This window comes from Meleagris gallopavo, chromosome 13 (assembly GCF_000146605.3).
Source record: "Meleagris gallopavo isolate NT-WF06-2002-E0010 breed Aviagen turkey brand Nicholas breeding stock chromosome 13, Turkey_5.1, whole genome shotgun sequence".
Classification (NCBI taxonomy): Eukaryota; Metazoa; Chordata; class Aves; order Galliformes; family Phasianidae; genus Meleagris; species Meleagris gallopavo.
In genome coordinates this window covers 2,184,486-2,195,583 of record NC_015023.2, presented here as the reverse complement: position 1 = coordinate 2,195,583, position 11,098 = coordinate 2,184,486, and the positions used below count along the sequence as shown (strand labels likewise).

The 11,098-nt window shown below is 34.8% G+C and overlaps 1 long non-coding RNA gene across 1 annotated transcript; it reads left to right on the top strand.

The window, feature by feature from the left end:
* Positions 1-10,117, top strand: LOC109369753. Its single transcript, XR_002119189.2, has 3 exons — positions 1-166; positions 6,254-6,353; positions 6,740-10,117. It is a non-coding gene; the product is annotated as an uncharacterized LOC109369753 (long non-coding RNA).
* Positions 10,118-11,098: the final 981 nt, after the last annotated feature.

Below are 11,098 nucleotides of genomic sequence, written 5' to 3'. Positions count from 1 at the left end.
GATGATGACATCAATGATGTTGCCTCTATGGCTGGTGTTAATCTAAATGAAGAAAGTGCCCGAATTATGGCTACCAACTCTGACTTGGTTGGAACCCAGATACAGTCATGTAAAGATGAACCCTTTCTTGCTGCTATACCTCTACATAAACGCATACTTGAAATGGGTGAGAAACATGTCCTCTCTTTTTGGTATTTTTCGTTATATAGTTCTGAGTAACAGAATATGCTTAGCACTTAAGATTTTTATAAATAAGAGAGCTTATGCCTTTTATTACATAATCTTGTATTCTTGAACTTTCAAGGTTTTTGTGATAGAAGTAACTGAGCTATACCAAATGGGAAAAAAAACATTGTATAGGTCCTTTCATATTTCATACTTTCCCCATGTTTTTATATCCAAGGATCTCAAAGCTCTTTGCAAACATTAATTATTTCTCACAATCCTTCTTCATGTTTTACACATGAGAATGTTGAAACAGAGAGGTAAATTAAGTAGTTCAGGTCACAGAGGACACCTGTGAATAAGATATAACAGATTGCTGAAGTTACCTGTCAAAGTTTTTTTTTCCTCATGCAAACCAATAATTCAGTTCTTAACACTTGTATCTATTTAAGTTCACAGTGATTTTCTTGTAGTATTTTTCCAAAAGGTTTATTTATTTATTCTGTCATTTGAAAATGAATGTTATAAATTTCAGTAGAAAAAATAATTAGTCAAAATTAGTGATGCTTTAAGGTTATTAGGCATGCTCATTATGTATTTTATTTTACATACATAATTAATATATTGTATATGATCTGTTACCTAAATGTATCTTTTCACCATAATTTTTGATAATGTTTTCAGGTACATCAAAGTCTTAAGATACAGAGCTCCAAGCGTATAGAAGCTTTTATTAAAAAACAAAACAAAACAAAACAAAAACTCATAAATTTGTGAAAATCTGTAGGGAATCACTGTCCTCATGGTTTTTAAGGTTGTAGGGTTTTAAGGTTTGAAGGACATTTCTGAAATATTGCGTTTATGTTCACTGATTTAATGAAAGCCTTTTCGTATTGCAGTTACAGCAAGTTTCTTCATTAATTTACTATTGAGTTTCACTTTTGTGTTATAATTAGTTGAAGCCGTTCTGAGAAATGAATTTTGCATGTTTTAGCTAGCGTTGAAATGATATGGCGATTACACTATGTGATGCAGCGTGGGAAAGCATATGTGCAATATTTTGTGAAGTGGCTTATTACCAGCTGAGATGGGAAGGCAGAAAGATTGTTGTGAAATTGGTTTGAGAAAATGTTGTGAAGGATGCTCATATAATGCATTATACAGGTGTTAGAAAACAAAAAGGAAATGGAGACCATTAAAAAGAATGGGAAATCAGTAATAAATTTGCCATATAATCCTTAATGAACTGTCTGGGCGTAACAATTGCTGCACAACATGGAGCTGTAATTACAAGTGCAGGACTTGCAGGAATCTGTACATACTTTAAGAACCACAGAACCCATCACACTATTCATCACTGCCTTTTGGGGTTTGCTCCTCTGAGGAGCAAATCCCTATGGCTGTTTCTGAAGCTTTATTGGCTTTGATAATTGAAATGAAACTTTCAAAGCTTTTAAAAGCAGCTGCAGGGATTTACTTCTCAAAAGCAATGAATCCAAAAGAGCGGCCACTCCTAGTGATCTCCTGCAACCACTTTTAGAGCTTTATTTTGTCTTTATATGAAGCCTTTTATAGTTTTGAAAGTGTCTGTGGGGTTCACTAGTGGCTACTATCTGGGATCTATGGCTCTTGAGAAGAGAATTCCTTCAGCTGATTTTTGAAGTTTTAGAAGCTTGGTTTTCATTGTGTGTGGCCAGATTTGTTGATTGCCTGGGACCACACAAATTTAGTAGTGTGTGAGCTACTGGGCACTTAAAATAACGACATTGTAAGATCATGATGAAACTCAGTTTTACCATGTGTTGCTGTGCCTAGACACACCAGGATCAAGCACAGGAGGCTGTGACCTTCTCAGGCATATTAGGAAAAGAAAGTGTCTTATGTGAGTCCTCAATCTTCTGTTTTTGTTATGCCTGTTGACAAATGAGATAAAATACATCTTCTTCCTTTAACCTGAGTATGACTTAAAGAGACCTTATTTTCTACCTTTAAATCTATTCATATTTAATGATCACTTTAGTTTTAGGGCATGTTTTTAATGTTTTAGTAAAAGAGAGATTTGTGGTATGTACAGTATTAGGAAACTGCTCTTCTCTCCCTTCTCAGAAGCTAGATCTTTCAAGTTTTCTGTCATATTAATCTCTTCCTCTCTTTTTCTGAGTAACAGTTCTGTCGAGCAACTCAGTAGTGTTCCCCAAAGGGTGTTTCAGAGATTGTGCTTCCATTCACTAGAGTCAGAATATAAACTGCTAAAGCGAGAGCAGATGCTTCTCAGTCTTTGAGAGTAACCACCAGCCAAATGCCTCAAAGTTATAGTGAAAGAGATTTCTTAATCTATTGTGTGTTCTTACCTGTACTGTTCAACTTGGCATTGTTATCATCCAAAGTTTATATTAAATCTAAATGAACAATATTATTAGTGATCCATGTAAATGGAGGAAGTAACTGAAAGGTAATTCATGCTAAAATATTCATCCACTTTCCACATGTTTCCTTATCCAATCTGATATCTAGTTGTCTTTGTCTGGTAATCATTGCCATTTGTTATTGTAGGAAGACAGCATTGTGACTGTTTCAATTTCTTTGATGCGAAACCAAGAGTGGATATTTCTGAGCAGATAATGTATCTCTTTTGCTATTCCATACAGGATCATAAAAATTTAAACCCAGATCTTTCTGTGTGACAGAACAGCACAATGAAACACATGCAGAGAGCTGTAACACTGTTGTTTCTTTTGGCAAGTTCAGAGGTAGAGACTGATGTTCTTCATGCATGTGCTAATGTGTGTGTAAACTTCAAAAACTTTCTAGGCCTTTAACTCCATTAGCAGAGTGAGTGGGTAAGATAAACTGAATAGTACTGAAAAATCCTAGCTTTTTTGTTGTTGTTGTTTTGTTTTGTTTTTGTGGAGAAGAAACAAGAAAAATAATTTTGTAGATGTTTCACTTCTCAATACAATTCAATCAAAGCTATTTCTTCATGGGTAAGAATGCTGGATTGTTTTATTAGGTTTTTGAAACTAGTTTTAGGTATTGAGTCTTCACTATTTATCAAAAAGGGCAATACTTTAATAAGATGGTATGGTGTAGCAGGTTGTTTTAAGAGTGAAAGTGTGGTTTGTAACTGTTCTGTGAAAATAGAAACTCCTTGATTCAAGAGTTATTGTAGTTACAGCATTGTTCCCGAGACTCATCAGATAAGAATTAGACTATACTGTATTTTTAATACAGTGAATGTTATCGGGACTTTAGGATGGGATAAAAAGGTGATCCTATGTATATTGTGTGATAACTAAGTCCATGGAAAGGAACATGTATAGAAGAGAAAGGGGGAAAAATACTGTAAAACATTAACAAGTAATAGCTAAGAATTGTTTTTAAATAAGAACTGTATACTGTGAGAATTAAATTATCAGCCTAATACCTAAATAACAGTCATTAACCTTATTCTTTACCAGACTGTGGTGAGTCTATTCTGGATACCTTGTAGCAGTTCATGTTTGATTGTTTTGTTGTTTGTTTTTTTCTTCATTTGTGTTTGGTTTTAACAAGATGGGACTTTTTCATAGCGCAGTACATTTTTTTGTGTGCAGAAGCCCTTGTGAATGTCTTGTTGGTACCACCCAGCATGGTACAGTGGGATGAAGTTTGCTTTTCTTATGCAGGTTACTTTTAAAATTTCCACTCATTACAATGATATGAGTCATTTTACTGAGGACTGGTGGTCTCTAGGACTCTGCTAGCAGTTCCAAAAGCTTTGCTTGTGATTTTGTGGTCACCAGAGCACAATATCCTCCCAAGTTTAGAGCTTGCAGAATATTAACTCCCACAGCAGTATTTCAGTTCTTACGTCCTCTCCAACCAGATTATGCCATTTTGCTTTTTCCGTGGCTGTCCCTAAAAGGTCATTTTATGAGCAGACTGTTAACCATAAATTAACTGTCTGAAAGCAATAATAATTAAACATAATTTTGCTATATTGTGCTCTCTGAGTTAGTTTCTTTCCTTCTCTCTTTCACATCACCTTCAGTGTTCTTCACCCAATGTTTCTATTTCAGTTTGTGTTGTTACAGAGCTCTGGATAAATAGAATAATTACAAATGTGACATTGTAAGAAGTGTTGGACTGATTTGGCCATATTTAATACATTTTAAGTGTCCATCTTGTATTTCTATTTTTACTTGAATGTGTGATAAAAATGTATGGAAGAATTACAAATTTTTTTTATTTCACATTAATTCATAATTATTTTTATATCTTCATTAAGAAATCAATCTTTCTGTAACGTGTTTTTATTAAGTTCTTGATTTATGTCTATAAGCAAGTACTGTTACATATTTCCTTTAAAAAATCTATTACATTGGCAAAATAGCATACACCTCTGACATTTCCTGTCAATAATTAGCACTGGATTCTCTTACTCATCCAAATAGATTTTTAGTCAAGAACACATGTAATGGTGCAGGTGTATTATTATGAAACTTGTAAATGCACTGTTGAATCCAGATGCTCCTAGATCAGAAGAGGTCTACAGTCATTCTTAAAATGGCCTCAGAACAGTTCAGCTTTATAGATTTAAGCCACTGTCTCTGCCAGTGTAGTGGTTGTAGGGTTAGGTTCAACATAATACATAGATTTACCTTTTTTGTTATTTTATTGGCAATGCATTTTTAATTGTCTAATGACATGTTGATTGTTGTTCTGTTTGATTCTTTGTTCAGTTACATTTGAATTATGTCTGCTATAGAAATGTATGCTAAAACATAAGCAAATAGCTTATCTATCTTTCTGTATTCTGTAGTATACTGAATCTACTTTATGACATCTCAGTGGCAACTGAGTTGTATGCACCTGTATGTATTTTAAATAATTTTAATACTCTGGAGGACATTTTTTATTGTTAAACAACTAAAAACTGATTGGAATATCCTTCATGGAACTGGGCCAGTAGATTTCAGAGCCTTTGTTTAAAGCATTTGTTACTAGTTAAATAATAGTGTCATTCTGTCATCCCTGTTTCATCTGTTTATTTGTCAAAAGTTGTATTCATGTTTGAATGAGATGAAACTACTATTGATGATTGCTCTTTCACATATGGAGCAGTTCTAACATAAAAGTATACTTATTTCTGAGGTTGGTTTACTTTAGAGGGTTTTCATAGCTGCTAAGATTACAGTTGTTGTGGGTACTGAAATTCTGATCCATCAGATTGCCTGCAAACATGTTTTTTTTGTTTTCAGTGCACTTTTTGTTGATGCTAGTTGTTTTCGTTATTGACTTTTAACTTGTTATCCATAAGCTGATTTCTCTTCAAACTGAAATATTCCTTTTAATACCACTGTTTTTCAACAGCATTTTTCTGTCATGATGGCCTCCTTAAATATGTGTACATAACTTTTGTGTTTGGAGATGGTTCTAATGTGCAAATCAGCCCATGAAGTCCTTGTTCTCCTTAAACATAGAATTTTGAAGTTGTTCACTGTCCTAACAAGATACGTAGTCCAATTGAACTGTATCTAGAGTGGGGTTTTCTGTGACTTTAGTTGCTGCTTCCCAGGGGAAAAAAAAAAAGAAAAAAGTGCTAGGTATTGTGTAACACATACTGCAACTTACTGTGCATGCCAAATATGTTGACTTTCTAAAGTTCCTATGAACATAATTATGTCACAGGTAGGGAGACATGACAGATATGGAAATGTATATAAATTCTGACATATGAAATAGTTCTGTGGCTTTCTTAGTAAGTACAGAGTTTTTCTCCCACTCTGTAATACAAGCAAATTACTAGAAATTTCATTTAGGTGTGCGCTTCTTTATCTCATCAATGTTCATATCTATGAACGTTTAGTTTACTATGTTATATTTAGCAACAAATTTGTTGTTCTGTACTGCAATTTATTGTTTGTTCATGTTAAAATATTATATATTATTATATTATGTTGCTTACATTTACTATTTCCTTTTTTTAAAAAAAAAAAAGGTGGGAATAAATTCCCATCTAAGTATCAGCAGCAGTGTTGCCAAATAAACATAGCCAGTAAATATTTCAGAAGAGTGTTAAAATGTATTGTTGTTCTTTCTCTAATAGGTCCATGATTAGACTTCCTATTTTACAAGATGTCCCAACATGTGTTGGGATGATAACTTCAGTACCACCTGAGAGCTTGGAGTCTGCCTTTCTGTGAAAGGTAAGGCAGCCTCTGTTCAATGTTTTTGTGTATTTCTAAGGTTTTCTTTTTATTACTCTAATTGGTTCTGCAACACTACAAGAAATAAATGAAGATTTGTTCAAACTATGATTATTTGTGAGGAAAATGAAGCTGTAATTTGTCGCTCAGCCTCAGAATAAGTTTGCATCTGGAAACAGAGTGATTTAAATTTCTCAGTCTCTGCAAAGAAGGGTAAAATGAATACTGTTCCATGGAGATTCATTCTCTGTCAGATTCATTCATGAAGTCTAACTCATAAATAGATTTCTAGTAATAAACATGGGATGTAGAATAAGAACAATAAAAAGAAAACCTTAGAGAACCATTCAATATTGCAATAAATCTCACTTACGTTATCCCTGTAGGCAAGCTCCATGCTCTAGAGGTGGTACTAATGTCCCGAAACTCAACACATGTTGGAACATCTTTGTGGAGGAGGAAGTCATTGATCAGTGAGCAGTATCTTGGAGGATCATTTACGGGGAGAAAAGTAAAAGGTAATAGTTTCTAAAATATCACGATGATTGTTCATTATGTTTATTTGGCAATCCTGCTGCTCATACTAAGGTTGCAATGTTTTTGTTTCTTAAAATTACTGAAATACCTCATCATCTTTAGTCTTTCTTTCTCATATAAGTTGAATTTGCGCTTAAAAACTTCAGTGCTCTGCAGGTAAAAATGTCACTCTCTGTTTTAATACATTGCATTTGTTAGTCATCTTTATGCTACTGAAACTACGGCACACAAAGTCCATGTTGTAGAATAACACACTGGCAGTTTGACACTTTTTTTCAGTGGTTAAGATATCAAGAGTGTTAGGCTGTAGTTTGTCTAGTGTTAAATAAAGTAAGCCACAGCCAAATGTTGAAAAGTATTGAACCAGTACAAAGACATTTTACTGATAACAAAAGGTTATTTTTTTCAAGGAGGTAACTTCATCGCTGGACGTTGTGCCAGATGAGGTACCATCTGTTCCTGCACAATAATGTAAATGTATGAATCTGATATAAACCATCATAAAACACAACTGTTTTGAAAAAAATTACGTGACCATATCTGATCTGGAATCACTTTGTAGTGGTGGATGATCTGGTAATACATAGGTTTAGCATTAATTAGTGAATATGGCTGATCTTGACAACTTTTCCTCTAATCCTGGACGTACACAGACAATGTTGCTGACACTCTGAAATTCAGGTTATGGTTTACTCTTCTGGTATCTTTTATAATTTCCTGTATTCTTTGTGCACATGTATCTTTTCCAGGTGACTTACCCATCCTGCCTCCTTAAGATATGGCTTCATGTTGAACTAGTCTGCCTAATATCAGCAAACATCTGTGATAGCTCTTCAGACATGTAACCTACGAGACATTTGTAGGGTCAGAGCTAGAGTTTCTTCAGGAAAACTAAATTGCCAAAGTGTCTACATTATTTCCATAATCTGCTTCAAAAAAACAGAAGCATATAGGCAAATTCTTTTTCGTGGTATTTATTTTATCTTTTTGTGAACGTGAGTTAGATTGTTCTGCTATTGCAAGGACCATGTCACAGTATACTGGCATCTGTGCTTGTCGTTTCTGACATTCTTATAACAGTTCTTTCCCATGTCTTGCTCACCTAACATAAACCCGTAATCATATTGTTCTTTTACTTAAGCCTGAGGTCTTGTAATGGTTTAATATCTTTTCATCTTCTGTTTAAGACATTGAGATTTTTATTTCTTCCACAAGGAATTAGATAAAATACAGTTTAGTTACAGAGAAAATGAGGAAAAAAATAATTGTAGTCCACTTCTGTTCCTCAGAGTTTGCATTATCTTTCTGTCCGCTCTGATCAAGCTGTCAGGCTTGCTGTCTGTCTGAATACCAAATATTCTGTTCTACTGCTAGATGCACTGCTTTTCTGTTAGTGCTTTCCTGATTCATGGCAACTGCTTCCATTTTCCAGGCCTCTGCTTACCTGTACATAATACTGTTTGGCAACTAGCATGGTTCTGTTGAAGACAAACTGCTTAGGATTATAGAAATACTCTTCAGGGATGATTAATAGCTGCCTTTTAGCTCTGTAATTACTTAGCTCAAAGACAGAATTTTGGAAACTGGATTGTCTGGTTATAAATATTTTAGGTCAGACCTCTTCTCAAATTAGTTCTTTCTTTTTGCCAAAAAAATTATGTTTGTAATCCTGGACTTATGCTCTTGCTGAGAATTCTTAAAGAAATAAGGCTTCTCTGTTTTCTCACTGTTACATTACTTTTGTCAAAAAACGCTAATCATGTAAGAAGGGTTAAACAGTTTCTCTAGTAATTCTTTTTCTGTTTCCAGGATATTTTTCCCTGCTCTGACTCTCACTGACTTGCATAATAGCTTTGAATAAGGGAATAGGCATTTTGGCCTGGTTATGTGTGGATTTTTGATCTATGCGGCTGTTTCTCTGTGTCTGTTGTGTTAAAATAATTATACTGCTATGGCTCCCTAGAATGGAGCCATTTTTCACTCTGGTCTTGTTTTGTAAGAATTAGATTATTAGGTAAAATTAGGAGGTGAAAGTTCAAAACAAGCAAAAGTGAATAGTTGTCAAACCTTTATTTTAGGATGTTGCAGGTTCAAGAAATGACTTGAAAAATTAATGGAAAAAAAAATCCATTGAGAGGCAGTGAAGAGTAAGGTAGGTCCTTTAGGGTGGTTCTAAGCTGTATATGGTTGCAGTTTTACATGGATGCTCTTTTGTTCTTTTTTTTTCAGCAGCATTTCACACTACTACTGTTAGAGAATGGGTGCCAGACTGTATTATTCAGTGTAACCTTTCTTAACTTTTTATACAATTGCAGAAATGCAAAAAGTTTATTATAGTATAATTTGTACTGAATAAGTTAAATCCACTGTAGTATCTGAAAAAAGTTTTGAGTGCTTTTCTCTGCAGTGCATTGTCCTGCAGAGATTGAGTCTTAGCTAAACCTTACTTTGCTAAAATAATTCGATTGGCACTTATTTTGGAGAAAGCAAAAGAAGAGAGTATTACAATTTTCAGAATATTAAGTTACATTAGAATTGTATGGCTGGTCTTTTCTGCTGTGTTTTGCATTGAAAAGAGCTATGTTTTTCGAGGATTTTCATCTGTAAGTTGGATTTATTTATATGTATACTTAAAAGTAACTAGTGTTTCACTGATTTCTCAGTTTCACAAATTTATTCCTGAAGAATCATCTCATGGTCTGTAGTTCTGAAACAGTATAGAAAAGACATCAGGCCCCAGCAAGACCTGAGTCCTCAAATATATCATACACTTTTATCCAGAAGTGAGCTCATGAGATTTTATCCTATTAAAGGAAAAATGTTCTTATATAAACAAGCTTACTAAAGTAACTAACGTGGAGCCTTCCATTATTTTGTAAATAATGTTTGTGATAAACAGTCATTATTTCTAGCATAGGCAGTTTATGTGAAGGTGAACTAGAAGTATAGTGTTGAACAGTATGGGGTGCTACTTAACCCAAATCTTTCCCATAACAGTTGAGATAGTTCAAGGTTGATTTGGAGCTGTGAATATATCTTGGCCATCTGCCCCTCACTGAAGGGATGCTGGTTTGTACCTGCCAGAGGGAATTGCTTACCAAAACACAAAACACTTGGCACCAATACTCTCTAGTTTGGCACAAAGCATTCCCTAGCCTGTGGTTTCCCTAAACACTCTCCAGATTCCAAGTTTCTCAGAGGCACCTGCTCAAACTACTTTGGATTTGCTGATTTTGTGAAGGAAGCAGCTAAAGCTGTAGTTTTACCTTTCCTCATGTCTCCCAGACAGATTTAACAGTAGAGCAAATCAACACTGATTAAATTATTTATTTGTTTATTTAGTAAGACTTGAAGCTTCTTTTTATTTAAAGGACTGAAAACCTAGGATGACAGCTAAAATCGTGATACTGTTTGTTTTGCCTGAGATCACTAGGTTATCTTACACTGCTAGGAATCTCTAATTCCCATCATCATAATTAGTGATTTACTATTTGCACATCACTCCATTTAACCAGCTTTTCTTTCTGTTTTTAATACTAAAAGGTAGTCTGGGGCTCTGGCAGCCCCTCCAGACAACTCCAGAGTGTTTTGTACCCAGCCAACCTCCTCAGTTTCTTCCTTTGTTGTGTTCAATCCCCAACTGTCTACCTTAGTGTGTAAGATCGAGTTTTCCCTTTGATGGAGTTCTGAATGCAGTGCTGATGGCTGAGGACACTGCTGTGTGGGAGATGTCCCAGTCTAATCAGGTTGGGCTTCAGGACAGGGGACAACTAAGTTCAGTAATTGCTATTTTATGGCTCCTCAGGCTCATAGTGCGTTACAGTTGTTTCCTCGCTGTGTTTAGGCAGGCTGACTATTAAATGTTGTTGCTGAGCGTAGAATGAATGATGTCTTAGTATTAGGGAAAGTGCCTATTGCTTTCTGCTGATTTCATGACCTGCATTCTGTAGAGAACACATGGTATGTTTTAGGACCTGCAGATACTGTTTGTGTTGTTTTAGAAGGGAACTGCTCACCTCTTCTTTTCATTTTCGTCAGCTGTTAGCTGTCAGAAGTTTCTGTACAGCTTAAGTCTTGAATGATGACTACTTAACTGGTCCTGATGTTTTTAAAGATATTTAATTTTATAGGACTTGACACCTTCAGCAGAACTATAAAATCATCACTTTCTTTCATGCTATTAAAATGAAGGGCTGAAATAATTAAAG